The 15,296-nt window shown below is 43.1% G+C and overlaps 1 protein-coding gene across 6 annotated transcripts in view; it reads right to left on the bottom strand.

The window, feature by feature from the left end:
* TTC7B (tetratricopeptide repeat domain 7B) overlaps positions 1-15,296 on the bottom strand; it is a 246,829-nt gene that overhangs the window by 72,985 nt on the left and 158,548 nt on the right. The gene's annotated exons all lie outside the window — the stretch shown is intronic.

Genomic DNA, 15,296 nt, shown 5'->3' on the forward strand with positions numbered 1-15,296 from the left:
CAGCACAAAAAGGAGGAGACTCTGCCTGGGGGTCATGGAAGACCCCAGAGAAGAAGTGGGACCCTCACGGGGGGCCAGGGGGGGCACTGGGGAGGCGCCTTTCAGGCAGGCAGATGGACATCTCAAGCATAGGCAGGGAGGTGTGAGCGTCCACAGTATGCTCAGGAGTGGTGTCTGGAATCTGGGATATAAGACTGGGGCCTGAGATAAAGGTAAAAGGGCCTTTCTTTCGTCCTTCTTCTTCTTCTTCTTTTTTTTTTTTCAGAGAGGGCAGTGGGGAGAGGCAGAGGGAGAAGGAGAAAGAGAGAATCTTAAGCAGGCTCCACACCCAGCATGGAGCCCGACATGGAGCTCAATCTCACGACCCTGAGATCATGACCTGAGCCAAAATCAAGAGTCAGACGCTTAGGCCACTGAGCCACCCAGGCACCCCAAGGGTAGATATTTCTAAATTCTGAAATTTAATATGCTTTACAAAGCTTTCTGGTGAAGAACTCTCAATGACAGTAAATGAGAAAAGTTTAGAGAAATACTAAATTAATGATTTATCTGGCAGTATAAAAAAAATGCGCTCATTAAGTGCATCAAGGAGGAAACATGCATATTAATACACAAAACCCACACTAATTAGCCGATCTGTAAATGCTGTATTCAAGGCAGCTGATTCAGAATGAAAATCACGGGAACCTTGAACATTTGGTATTTTGTGCTGGCCTGTGTTTGAACGCTCTTGGGCTCAGCATGCTCTTTGTTTATCTGCTGAATGTAGGCAGGGATGCAAAACAGCTGTGAAGAAAAGCACGTGGTATCTGCCCAAGTGAGGCAATGGCCGTGGGGGCCTTGAATACCATCCCCAGCTCTCACTTCCAGGGAGCCTGACTCAGGAGCTGAGGTGGGTCTGGCTGCCAAACACCTGAAAGAAAGTGTGAATCTGTCACCAGGTCAAAGAAACAGGTCGGGCAGAGGGGGCCGGGGGGTGCAGGTATGTTGAAAGGAAATTGTGAATTGAGGAGATGGTTGGCAGCCACAGATCAGAACGGTAAGAGAAATCAAAAGAGATGTGCCAAAAGCATGTGATGACGAGGGGAAGACAGATGGAAATTTGAAGCCAGATGAGTCAGCTGGGAACAAAGTCTCAAAGGATCCAGAAGCAAGCAGCCCGTTGCTGGTCAGGCAGAGGAAATGTTACCAAATAAATCGAACCAACCCCTCAGAGCCGAATGAGGGGTTTCTTCCGGGTTCCAGTGTGGCTTTCAAGAAGGAAATCTAACCCAATGTTATTGTCACCAACATTTCTGATGGCCTACTGTGTGCTGGTCTTGGAGCCTCTCCTGGCTGGTCTTCAAAGCAATCCAATCCCAGATGGTGGTGTTCTTGGCAAAAAAGCAGCCTCTGATCCTGGGCTGAGTCACTGTTGCTGAAAATCCAGACTGCGCCTGGCATGTGAGCCGCTGGGGCTGACACAGCTCAGCAGGGCCCCCTTCCCACCAGAGGGGACAATGATGATGCTGGGTTTACGGCTATGCCAGCCCCAGAGCCGCGCCCTCAAACCGTGCTGAGGGTTCTCTGACTATCGCTGGAAGGCAGGGGCAAGAAGGAACCGGTGACTGCTCCCACTTGACCTCTAATGCCGCTCGGGGACTCACTAATGGGGAGTGTTCAATAAACGTCACCTCGATCTACTCAACTGTTATGCAGGAAACAGACAATTTCCTTGACCATTTGGCTTACCTCACTGCTGTATTGACACACGGTTCATTGGCTCATTAGAAAAAAATATATAGATTTTTCCAATTAATCCAAAGCTGGACAAGGCCTTGAGTGGTCCCTATAATGCTTCACTACTCAAGAGTGTGGTCCGGGACCGGCAGCCTCAGTGAGCCCCGGGAGCTTGTGAGAAATGCAGACTAGCCACCCACTCTAGATCTAGTATGCCTGAATCTTCATGTAACACGACTCCCACACGATTTGTGTGCAAATTTAAGTTCAGGAACCCCCACTCTGGTTCATAACTCTCCATCCTAACCTTCAATGGGCTGATTTTTTAAAAGACCTCCAAAGGAAAGAGTTCCCATAGGCCCCCCCACCTTAGGAAATTCTACCTGTGTTTATTTCACTCCAGTAAGAATTTTGGGAGTATTTTACGCTTAAATTCAGTGGGAGTTCTGATCAACCACTTCCATTAAGCCCACAAATGAAGGGGGCCCCTACCCAAGATCTTGAACGGAATGCTTCCGTTCCTTCTGGAGGGATTCCCGGGATGGCTTTCTGATGGCTGCATTAGAACCCCGTCCAAGTCCTCCCTAAGAGTCTCTCCAGGGAGGGTCAGTGTACCAACCCAGGGGGCACATTCACATTGTCACCCATGTACAGGGCACCCCGAGTCTGCAGAGCACTGAGCGGTCATCCACTGCCATTGGGAGTCCTCTTCGGGATGGAGAACTCAAATGTCTTCCACAACCAGGCAAGTAAATAGGAGCTGGGCTCAAGATGTCAGGGAGTGTTTGGAGTCGTGCCTGCCTACCCAAGAGGTAATCAAATCCAAACATTTTTAAAATGTGCGCTGACCTAACGGGACTCTGCGAGCGAATGTCAACGCACAGTCTGCCGGACAGAAACCCCTAGTTTATAAGCTTTTCAGGAGTCAAATCTGAATACCTGGTTGTCTTTACAAAACCCCAAGGCACACGCTGACTCATCATTGGTTTGCTAACACAAGCACCAAAGGGGGAGGTTAGAAGAACATGGCTCTTCTCTAGGGATTAAGCCCTGTCCAGGAACTGACCCCCACGGCTTACCCGCAAACTCCTGTCTGGGAGTTTTTAACCACTGAGGAAGTTCTAAAAATCTGACCGCTTTTAAGGTCCTGAGTTGCTCAAGAAGGAGATGCCGCCTAACTCGCCGGCCCACGTGGGAGGCCATTTGGCATTTCCCCACACCGGCCTCGCTGTCACCTGTCGTCCCGGCCCAGGCTCCCAGGTCTGCTGGGTCCTGGGGAGATGAACACCACACTTATTTAACAAACTCAAGTGTCAGGAGCAGGAGTCTCGCTCTCCAGAACTTTGCAGCCCCTCACCCCCGACGGGGCCGTCTGTGAGGATTTAGCTGCACCTCCCGGTATCCTAATCCGGCCTCCTCTTTATGACAGGCAGGAACTCCTGTTAGATCCCCTATCAGTTACATTTCACTTCTCATTTCAGTCGAAGTGTCAACAATCTGGAATACTCCCCCATCCTTCTAGCGGTATTTTTAGAACAAACAACTGACATATTTAGCTAAAATAAGTCACCTCAAGAAACCCCAGTTTGGCTCATTTTTTGCTCCCGGTTGGGCTATTAAGCTCAAGTCGGACTAGTGACCGGAACCAGCACCCAAGCTGGAAATGACACGGACAGGGTGAACGAAAAACACCCCTGGAATCACACTGCCCGTGTCTTTGTCAAAGACCTCCTCCAGTGTCTGAGTTTGGCATTGTTTTTGAAGGGAGCCCTTTCACCTGGTGCCATCCACAAAGCAGCAGAGAGCGGACATGGACGGTCCAGACTACTTCTTGAGCGCTGTCTCCCTGGGGGGTGTGAGGGGCCGAGGACTACCTGCCCTCTGTTCGCTAAGTAAGCTGGTGAGCAAGTGCATTTGGCACCATAGCCAGCTAGTAAGTAAATGTGTGAACAGGAAATATTTGAAAGTAAGTCTTCCCATTAAACTCTCTGGCTTGAAAAAAAAACAATCTATTCTCTCTGAACCACAAAGCTCTTGGTCATTTCCAAAATGGGGGCGGGAGTGAGCCAGAAGCTTGAAACAAAACAATCTATTCTCTCTGAACCACAAAGCCCTTGGTCATTTCCAAAGTGGGGGAGGGAGTGAGCCAGAAGCAACGCTACTGACCTGCCCCTCCCCAAAGGCCATCCCTCTGGAGCATTTCCGTCTTTATTTCTGATGTAGCTCCTCCCATGGCCCCGATTTCCCCATATTCCCAAGTCTGAGGATGGGAGCTCAAGTGAAGAAAGGAGACACTTGGGTCTATTTCAGTGGATGATGGCAGATGCCAAAAGAATGGGAATCCTCTGATCACCTGGGCCTAGAAAGGAAGGAGCCCAAAGCCAGATGTGACAAAGACAGAGGAATCCAGGAGGCTCTGTAGGATCGAAATGGCACCCTCCACTCAAAGTCAGGATGGGAGCCAGAAAAGAGGAAACCAGGCAGGGTGCTGGGAAACTGAACCAACTCTCTGGGACCAGAGGTGGACAATGCATCTCTCTGGGATCGGATGCCAAAGGGGCCCTCGAGTCCTTGCGCCAGTGCTGCTGTGAATCCTGGCCTATTTTACATTTCCCACATTCTCTGGCTTGACGTCCTGCGTGTTCTCGTTGAGAACAGCATGAAGGGTTTGGTTTGGTTTTGCTTGGCTTTGTTTCAGCAGTGTGAAGGAGACCAAAAGCAGGACCCTTGTCCCTGGGGGCTGGAGCTTTCACAGGGGGCCCTGCTCTCCAGGATGCAGGTGGCAGGGGCCACGGTGGCCATCTTTGTTTCCTCTGAGGCACTCGGTGCATTCCAGAGTAACTCTTCACGTGCCACTGTGAGTGGTATGAAGGCGGGGACACCGCTCTCGTCGTCCTTGGCAGAAAGTGGGGGCTCTCTGACCTTTCACTAGGGGGTGTTCAAAGGACATTGAATCAGATCATCTGTAGTGGGGTTATTGATTCCAACCAGCTGTTTCTGGCTCAGGGTTCCCATGAGAATACTCATGGGATAAATGTGGACATTGTCTTCCTTACCTTCTTTCAGGTGTTTTTGTTTTGTTTTGTTTTTAAACAAATAGTAAATAGTTAAACTTTCATGACCTTAAAATGCAACAAGACCATTATGAATGCACGGACATTGAACTGTATTTGGACCGTTGGATGTGTTTTGCACAGTTGGCTGGGTAACTCACAGGTACTTTCCATGACCCATATGCAGTAAGCAGAAATCATTATTTTATATAGCAAACTTGGCAGATTAAGACCAAAATGGACCATAGAAGAAACACAGACACATGCTTAGTTAGCTATGAACTAAGGCTCCCAGACTACTCAGCAGGGTCATTACTTTCAACCATTCATTGCACAAACATGTATTAATGTTTGCAGCATGCCAACCACTGGGGGTAGGTGCTGGGGATCCAGAGGTTTCAGGAAACACCTTGTATGAAGTCTGAAGATGATACTCCATACGTTGAATTGTTGAATGAGATACTCAGAAGAACTTGAGATCTTGTAAAGAAAAGCACCAAAACAAATAAACCTGCATGCCACCAGTGGGGATAGATGGCTTTGGTGTGGCTGCCCTAGCCTGGCCTCTCCCAGCTGCTGGGCCTCCTGAGGAGCTCTGTCCCCTGGCTGGTGGGAGAGTGGCATGTCCTGCTTTCTCTCCAGCATACTCTGAAATAACCAGGAAAAGGGGAACTCTCTGGAAAGGAAGCAGGAGACTCCCATGAGGACTTTAGACTGGCCGCATGCATGTGGACTTGGGGAGCAGAGCTTGGGCCAGCACAACTCTCAATCTGAGGACAAGGCCATCCCTAGTCCTGGAGAAGAAAGGGTCTTCTCATAAACAATTTGGGCTTCAAATACATTTCTCTCCCATTTCTTCTTTTCCAGTTTTTCTTCTACACTTGCCTCATAAACCCAATTTTTCAGTTTCTAAGCCATTTCTTGTTGCCTTTTTGGTATTTTTCTCTCTTAACAAGCATCTACATTCCCTGAAGGCAACACCAGAGACCCAGAACCTCACAGAAAGATTACATAAATGGGCCGGCGCAGGGGGAGGCTGCTTCCCTGCTTCAGCCAGCCCCTCCCAGAAGAGTGGTGGCTTCAGGACCCAGAGCCAGAGAATCCCAGAGCAGAAGGGCCCCCAGGTATCTCATCTCAACCTCCCAAGAACGCTGGAAACCCTCCCATCACTATACATGTCGAAAGGGAGAGGATGGAAAGCTGATTTTTTAAAAAAACTGTAGTAAAATACACATAACATAAAATTTCCCATTTTAACATGAACAGTTCAGTGGCATTAAGTACTTTCACACTGCTGAGCCACCACCAAGACCATCCGTCTCCAGAACGTTCTTCCTCTTGCAAAACTGGAGCTCCAAACCCATTAAATGATAACTCCTCATTCTCCCCTTCCCCCAGCCCCTGGCAACCCCTGTTCTACTTTCTGTCTCTGGGATTTTGACTGCTCTTGGAGCCTCATATAAGAGTAACCACACAGTATTTGTCTTTTTGTGACTGGCTTATTTCACGTAGCTTAATGTCCTCAAGGTTCATCCATGTGGTAGCTTGTATCAGAATCTCCTTCCTGTTTAAGGCTGAATAATATTCCATTGTACATATATATCACATCTTGTGTATCCATTCCCTCATCAGTGGGCACGTGGGGTGCTCCTACCCTCTTAGCTATTATGAATAATGCCGCTGTGAACATGGGTGTGTGAGATCTGTTTGAGTTCCTGCTTTCAATTCTTTTGAGTACTTACCCAGATGTGGAATTGCTGGGTCATATGGTAATTCTATTTTTAATTTTTTGAGGAACTGTCATACCATTTTCCACAGTGACTGTACCATTTTATATTCCCACCAGCAGAACACAAAGGTTCCAGTTTCTCTACATCCTCGCCAACACTTGTGACTTTCTGTCCTCTGTGTGTGTGTGTTAATAACAACCATCCGAAGAGGTATGAAGTGATATCTCACTGGGGCTTTGATTTGCATTTTCCTAATGATTAGTGATGCTAAGAAATATTTCCATGTGCTTATTGGCCAGCTGAGTATCTACTTTGGAGAAAAGTTCCTTTGCCCATCTTTTGTTTGAGTGGTTTTTTTGTTGTGGAAAGTTGATTTTAAAGAAGCTACTGCACTTACTGAATTTGCTCCACTTTGATCCACGGTGTCTTTGAGGCTGCTACCCACCCTCCTTTGCCCAAAGATCCTCCTCTCCAACTTGTATCCGGGAGGTTGGCATCCCTGGGTTGGTAGCCTTGCACTCATCCCTCCCAGACATCCTTCAGGTATCCACGGATTACTTCTCTTGAGTTAATGAGAACAAACTTGCTTTGTGGCCCAACTTTCTATCACGTGCAAATTTAATGGCCATGTCCGTGACTCCATCACTCAGCTTAGGCCTAACGATAGCCCGTAGCACCAGGCCTCTCAGTAATCACTATGTCAAAACATTACTCAGTATCATATTTCAACTTAAATTGAGTGTAAGAAAGAGTGAGAAAGAGGCAGTCTTACTTGCCAAGCAATGATTTTTTTTTAAAACCAGATATATGCTCCACTTGAGTAAAGAATGATCCTAACCATGTTTTCCAGTTTATTGATAAGATTGACAGGGGAGATAGCATAAAAATCCTTTTCATGTGGATTGCTAGCTCTAAGAAAGCATAAACTGTCTTTCTCTTATTCGTGGCAGCATTCCTGATACCTAGCACTGCACGGCATGTGGAATGTGGTAGGAACTCAGTGCTTCGAAAGCAGTGGTTAAGAGCACAGATGTTGAGGCCAGACCACCTGCATTCAAATCATGACTCCGCCACTGACAAGGTGGGTAATTTTGGATAAACTAGTTTACCTTTCTGTGCCTCAAGTTCCTCATCTGTAAAATGGGGATGATGATATTATCTACCGTGGTTCTCATGATGATTAAATTAGTTTAAAATGTGTTAATTGCTGGGGCGCCTGGGTGGCCCAGTCGGTTAAGCATCTAACTCTTGATCTCAGCTCAGGTCTTGATTTCAGAGTCATGAGTTCAAGCCCCGAATTGGGGCCAGCGTGGAACCCACTTAAAAAAAAATGTGTTAAGTGCTGACAAGAGTTGCCTATACCAAGGTGGTATATAAATGCTAGTGGTTATTACTGCTAAACGAGTGAGTGAATAAATGTTATATATGTTCACTTCTTTCCATAGTTCCCATTGGCGTAAAAAGAAATGTGATCACGTGACAGGATCTGCATGACAGGATCTGCTCTCGCACGTACGAGAGTAGAAGATCATACACAGAAGTGTTTAGAGGAGATGGTGGTCTTCTGGCCAGGTGACCGAAGCTTGTTTCAGTATCTCCTCATGTATCAAAGTTAGGGGTCAGAAAACATATCTAAAAGAGTTGTCGAAACACCTCAATGATGCCACTTGGATTTGTATCTTTGAGAGGCTCCAAAAATTACTTCCTTGTGCTTCATGTAACATTTGATGGTATAAATAAGAAAGAGTAAAATTCAAATCAATTAAAAATCTGTAATTAGCAAAGTTGTGCAACCACAATTTGTCTCAGGGCAAGAGACTAAACCCAGCGGTTGCTGCCCTTCGCGGCCTCTGTAAGGCTTCCTGAATTAGAATAAAACATTCTAGTCATACTACTGTTCTCAGATGCCACCGTACATATGATACTCTCTGATATATTTTCCCAAGACAAAAAGCAAAAATTGTCTGCTCTCATCCTAATATTTTATCTAAAAATGAATCCCCATGGCAGAAACACAAAGTCTACGAGGGGCTAATCAAAGCACTGGCTGACAGACTGCCCCACTGTCCTCGGGATAGACAACTGTTCCAAACATCACCTGGCACCTACTTCTACCTTCTTGGGCCAATGAGGAAAACACCAAGTAAAATGTAGTCATCAACTTGGAAATTTGAGGAAAGCTGTATTTCAAAAGAAGAAATATCAAGGCTCCTCTACCAAGTACAGTAGAGAGTGAATCTACCTGAATTTACGAACACTCTTGAATATAAAAATGTGTTGTTAGATTTTATTTTGGGGAAAACTTGCAATGCATTAAAGACATTTAATACATCGTCAGCAAGTGATTTCTCACTCCTTTGTTTAGGTATTTAACGGTTAAAGGGTTTTTACAAAAATAATTTTTCAACAGAAAAAGAAGGCAGTTCAGGAGGAACAAAATAAGACATGACACATAGAGAAACTGCAGACATAAACCCAACCATACCACTACTTACATTAAATGTGAAGGGACTAAACACTTAAGACAAAAGGCAGGACTTATCAGACTAAATAAAAAAATAAGACCTGGGTGGCTCAGTCGGTTAAGTGTCTGACTCTTGATCTCAGCTCAGGTCTTGATCTCAGGGGTCGTGAGTTCAAGCCCTGTGTTGGGCTCCACGCTGGGCGTAGAGCCTACTTTAAAAAAAAAAAAAAGCAAGACCCAACTCTATGCTATCTGTTAAGAGAAGGAGGATTTGAAGAAATAACGGCTGAGAATTTTCTAGAAATGATAAACAGTACAAACAATACCGATCCACAGTTTACGATAGCCCAATGACCCTGACCAAGCAGGAGCCACTCTGAGCTGTTTCACGGTAAGAACGTATAGTGCCCGCAACTACGTCAATTGGAAGCAGCCAGGGAGAAAAGACAGATGACATTAAAATGATCCAAAATTAAACAAACAGTTGACTTCTCAACAACTACAAGAGGAGTAAGATCATTCGTGCTATGAGAAAATGAGAGCTTAGAATTATATATCCAGTTGGAAAAGCTCTTCTGAGAGTAAAGCCAATATATTTTCAGACACAAACTGAGAAATTGTGCCAGCAACAGACCCTCACTAAAATTTCTAGGATAATCACTAAACAACAACCAAAACAGAACATTCCTTTTCCAAATCAGTAAGAAAAAAACACGTAACAAAAACATAATTAACCTAAAAGAAGGTAGGAAGAGAGAGGACAGCCTATGAAAGAAAGGGCAGGACAAAGAGAAAGCACCGAAGAAGTAGGAGATACCAAAACAAATGTACCAGTATTTACAGTAAGTGGAAATGAACTAAATGTTCCAGATAAGACTGTCAGTCTGAGTTAAAAAAAAAAAAATCAGCTGTATATAATGAGCACAAGAGTGAATCTAAAACATAAGAATATAAAAAGTTCAAGGTAGGAGAATGAAGACAGAGACTCCAAGCATACATGCGCAAACACGTGCACACACACACTCCATGTGTGTATCTGCATATGGACACACAAATGTAGGTAAGTGTTGTGGATGCGTGTGGATGGCATCTAAACTAGATTCTGAGGCAAAATGAATTATGTAACTTATTACATAATGATACAGGGTTGAATCTACCAGGAAGACATAGCAATTCTAAATTTATATGCACCTAAGAGCACAGCTTTAAACTATATAAAGCAAACATTGCTATGACTATGTGGTGAAATAGGACAATCTACCATCCAGTGGTAGATCTCAACATATCTCAGCTCAGTAATTGACCAATTAAGCAAACAAAAACCATCAGTATGAATAAAGAAGATCTGAATAGCAGAACTAACAGCTTAATCTAATAAGATGTATAAAAATGTACCCCCAGATGCAGAAAGTATTCTTTTCAAGCACACATGGAGGATTTATAAGATGTGACCACATGCTGGGCCATAAAACAAGTCTCAACACATTTCAAGTTCATATAGATGACAGTCTCTCCGAGCACAATTCAATGAAGTTGTTAAAAGCCCGTTAACAAAAGATAAGTGGAAAAAACCCATATATTTGACAATTAGAAAACACAGTTCTAAAATAACTAAGGAGTCAAAGAAGAAGAATGGAAATTTAAAATGATTTAGAACGAAATGATAAAAATTTCAGATATTGAAATTGTGGTCTACAACTAAAGCAGCACTTGGCAGGGAATTATGTCTTAAATGTTTATGTCAGAAAATAAGACAAAAAATTAATGAACTAAGCACCTACTTGAGAGATTAAGAAGGAAAACCAGGTAAAACAGAATGAACTCAAAGAAAATAGAAGAAAGGAAATGTTAGAAATAAGAACAGAAATTCATGAAAGAGAAAGTAAATATATAGTTGAGATCATAAAAAAGCTGGTTCTTTGAAAAGATCAATGTAACAGACAAATTTCTGGCAAGACTGTTCAAGAAAATCAAAAAGAAGGCACATTAAGCAATATTAGGAATGAAAAAGACTTAACCGCAGGTGCTGTATGACAATAAACAGATAATTAAAAAACATGAACAGCTCCATGCCAATAAAATTTAACATTTAAATGAAATGGACAAACACTTAAGATATATACATATATATATTTTAGCTTCTATGTTATACATAGCTTAATAAAAGAAACAGCAGAAAACCTAAATATCCTATAATCATTTTTGTAAAAGCATAAGAAGTCTTTCCATAGAAAAAAGACTAGTGCCAGACGGTTTTACAGGCAAATTCTACCGAAACTTATTATTCTAGAAACAGATAATTCCAATCTTACACAAACGATTCTAAACACATAAAAAAGAACTATTCCAACTCATTTTATGAGGCTGGCCCAATCTTGATGCCAAAACCTGACAAGTATACAATGAGAAAGGAAAATTGCAAGCTATTTCACACATGAACAAATATAAATGTTCCTAAAAAATTAGTAAACTGAATCCACTAAAAAAAGCTAATATGTCATCATCAAGTTGGGCTTATTCCAGGAATGCAAGGTTAATTTAACATTTAAAAGTATCAATTAATATAACACTCACAGGTTAAAGGAGCAAAACCATACAATTATCTCAATAAATATAGAAAAAGCATTTGATAAAATTCAGTATCAATTCATGATTTAAAAAGATCAACTCTTAGCAAACCAGGAAGAAGGAAATTTCCTTAACTTCTTAAATAGTATCTATAAACAAACTTGTAACAAACATAATTCTTAATGGTAAAATACTGAAAGAATTTTATTGAACTATATTGAAGGTCCTACCTAGTCCAGTAAGGCCAATTTTAAAAAGTTGAAGGATTAGAGATAAAGAAATTAAATTTTAATTTCAGATAAAAGTCATTGTATAGAAAGTCCAAAGTAATCTATATATAAATTGTTAGAATTAACACGAGTTTAGCTGAGTTGTTGGGTCAAGAATGTACAAAAATCAGCTGCCTTTCTATACACTAGTAACAAGTAGATAGTAAATTTGATAAAGAAAAAAAGACTGTATACATATAGTGTATACAAATGGAAATTTTTTCAGGTAACTAGGAATAAATCTAGTAAAAAATGGGCGAAATATTTATAAGAAAAATTGTAAAACTTCATTAAAAAGTATTTTTTAAAGACCTAAATAATTAGATATAATGGCCCTGGATTAGAAGACCCACTGTCACAAATACAGAATTCTCCCCAAGCTGAGCTATTAGATTAAATGTCATTCCAATAGATTTTTTTGTTGTTGTTGAACTTGACAAACTTGATTCAAAAATTTATATGCAAACTCAAAGGCCTGAAATAGCCACAACACTCTTGAAGAGCAAGATACAGGGAGGGACCTACCTCACATACAATAAAGTTGTAGGGATGCAATCACACATAGGTGGCACACTGACTGAAAGAACCAAGTAGAAAGGTCAGAAATCATCCCCCTCCGACCCCCCGACCCCCCCACCCACATATGGGCATCTGATTTAAGACAAAAGTAGCACAAGGAGCAACAGGGAAGGGATCTTTCCAGTACACGATGCTGGGACAATGGGGTATCCACGTGGGGGAACACTACACTGAATCCTTCCCACCATACAGACATCAAAAAATCATTTCCAGATGGACCCTTAGATTTAAGTGTGAAAGGTAACACCAAAGAGCTCTTAGAATATAACTTAAGAGACTGTCTTCGTGACCCCGGAGAAGGGAAGGGAAGGTTTCTTAAACTAGATGCAGAAAGTACAATCCATGAAGGAAATGGTTGATAAATGCAACTACTTTAAAAATAAGAACTTCTGTTCATCAGAAAACAAGTCACAGATGAGGAGATGATTTTTGCAACACATGTAACCAACAAAGGGCCTTGTAACCATAATATATAAAGAAATTTTACAAGTAGGCATGAAAAAGTCAACCCAATTAGCAAAGAGGAAAGACTTCTCCCTGTGCTTCACAGAACAGAAAAGCTGAATGGCCAATATACAGAGACAAAGGTGTTCAACCTCATCATGCCACTTAAACTCAGAACGTGACACCATTAACCAGCAACCACGAGGCCAAAAATAAGTCTGAAACACGGGGGCGGGGGCGGGGTGCTGGTGCGTGCAAGCCCACGGGCTCTCGGGCACTGCCGCTGGGAATGCAAAGTGGCACAGCCCCTTTGGAAAACAGTTTGGAATTATTTGGTAAAACTGAAGACGCACATATCCTATGGCCCAACAATCTCACTCCCAGGTAATACCCAGAGAAGTACGTGCACCTGTATGCCAGGAGACCCATACGGGAATATCTACAGCAGCTCTGCTCCTAACAGCTGAAAACTGCAAACAAACTGCATATCCATTTCCAACAGCCTGGAAAAATACACCATGGTATATTTATATAATAAAATACTATGTATCAGTGTAAAGGAATACATTGCTGCTGCGTGCAATAAGGATGAACCTCCGGAACACTGAACCTCCGGAACGTAGTAATGTTCAGCGACGAAAGCAAGCAGCGTTAAGGACATATTCAGTACAATTCCATTAAAAATTTTTAAATACGCAAAACTAGAAATTTTTATTATTTGGGAGTGCGAACATATATGGTATAGAAACACAAGGGAATGCCCCGCCTAGAATTCAGGATGCGGTTAACATCCGGAGATGTTAGAGAGGTAAGGGGATAGGATAGATGGGCACAGAGGAAATTCATAGGCAATATTTATCTTCTATTTCTTAAACTAAGAAGTGGGTGTATGTGTTAGTCTTATTATTATTTTAAATATATTTAATAAGTATCCTCTGGCTTTTGCTCAGTATCTAGTAACAACAATTTTAAAGGATTCTAAAATATCGTATTTGAGAACACTGGAGAAGTACTAGTCATCCTGATAATATGAGTTCCTACCAACTACTGAGTGATTACCATTACAAATGCCTTAAATGCACTAGCTTAGACAGCTCAATGTCCTTGGAGGGGCGGCCGGTCTCTCAAGTATTACCCTCACTGTCACCAGGAAATGATAAAAGTTGGTGTTTAAGTACCTTGAGGGAGCCTAACAGGGACCAACGGGTCTATGATTCTCGGCCTCAGGCTAAGAGGCCAGCTAAATCAATTCTCCGTTCAACAGTTGAACTATCCAACGGTTAAACAGGCCTCAGCCCAACTGCGGCAAGGGCCCTCCCCTCCATCTGGCAGGTATGGAGGAAACATCAGCCACGTCCTCAATCTGCGTCTGGCTGATGGGACGCAAGAAACGTGAGGTGCTCCTAGGCTTCCGAGAGTCTACGGTTCTGCGGGAGACAAGCCTGTCACAAACAAACACATACTACTGCTCAGCATTTGGGACAGGTGCCCACATCATCTTGTTTAGGTTGGTGTTGAAATGTTTTACCCCGGGTTTGGAAAGAAACCACGGGATCCAACAACTACATCTGGCCCCAACTTTTAATAAAGTATTCTTGGGAAGAAGTTTCCCATCACATAGGAAGAAATACAAATATTTAAAAAGCAAACAAGTCATCGGCTGCTCTCAGACCTGCTGCCATATGCTTTGCTTTTTTGAGCTTATGGCTTAACATTAAAATAACAGGCTCGCATTCCTCAAATATCTCTACTGCTGTTCCTTACTTATTCTACTTGAAAAGACTGTCAGCTGCTGTCACTAGGAAGCATTACCATATTAGCCACCACTGCTTACTGCTCACTGCGTGGCGTGGCTATTAGTTTAATAAGCCCTCCTCTCGGATGACACCCCGGGCTGTCTACACGGGAGACACATGCCGGAGTCTGACGTCTAATGAAGGTGTTAGGGGTGTGAGGCAGGGAATGCTGCTTTATAAATATTGATGAGAGACACGGAATTCAGTTGCATCAGGTACTTTACTGATGGGTAAAGGACCGGGCCCTCCGTAAAGTGCTCTGACCGCTTGAAGATTCCATGGGCTCACCAGCTTTGGATGAACCCAGTACACTCGTGTGTAACAGAGCAAGTGAGCCTGAGCCAAGTAAAACATGCAGCAAAGCTCTTCAATGCACTCGGCACAAATAGCTGAACCGATAAAAGAAATCTCTAGTCAGAGGTTTCCTGGATGATAATGAGAATTTTTCTCGATGGGGAGAAGAGAAGTGCCCTTTTCACTTGAAGACAAAGAAATGTTTGTAATGGAAATGGGTGAACCAATTTTCTAAGGAGAGCTGCTGAAACGCACTGATTAAAAACAGTGAGGTGATGAGGCAGAGAAATAAAGCCAAAGGCGCTGATTTCCCCAAGTGAAGAGAGCTGCTCCGAGCCCCCGCCCACATTCCACCCCCCCCACCCCCCCCCCCCCCCCCC

Source organism: Phoca vitulina, unplaced genomic scaffold (genome assembly GCF_004348235.1).
Source record: "Phoca vitulina isolate PV1807 unplaced genomic scaffold, GSC_HSeal_1.0 scaffold7, whole genome shotgun sequence".
Classification (NCBI taxonomy): Eukaryota; Metazoa; Chordata; class Mammalia; order Carnivora; family Phocidae; genus Phoca; species Phoca vitulina.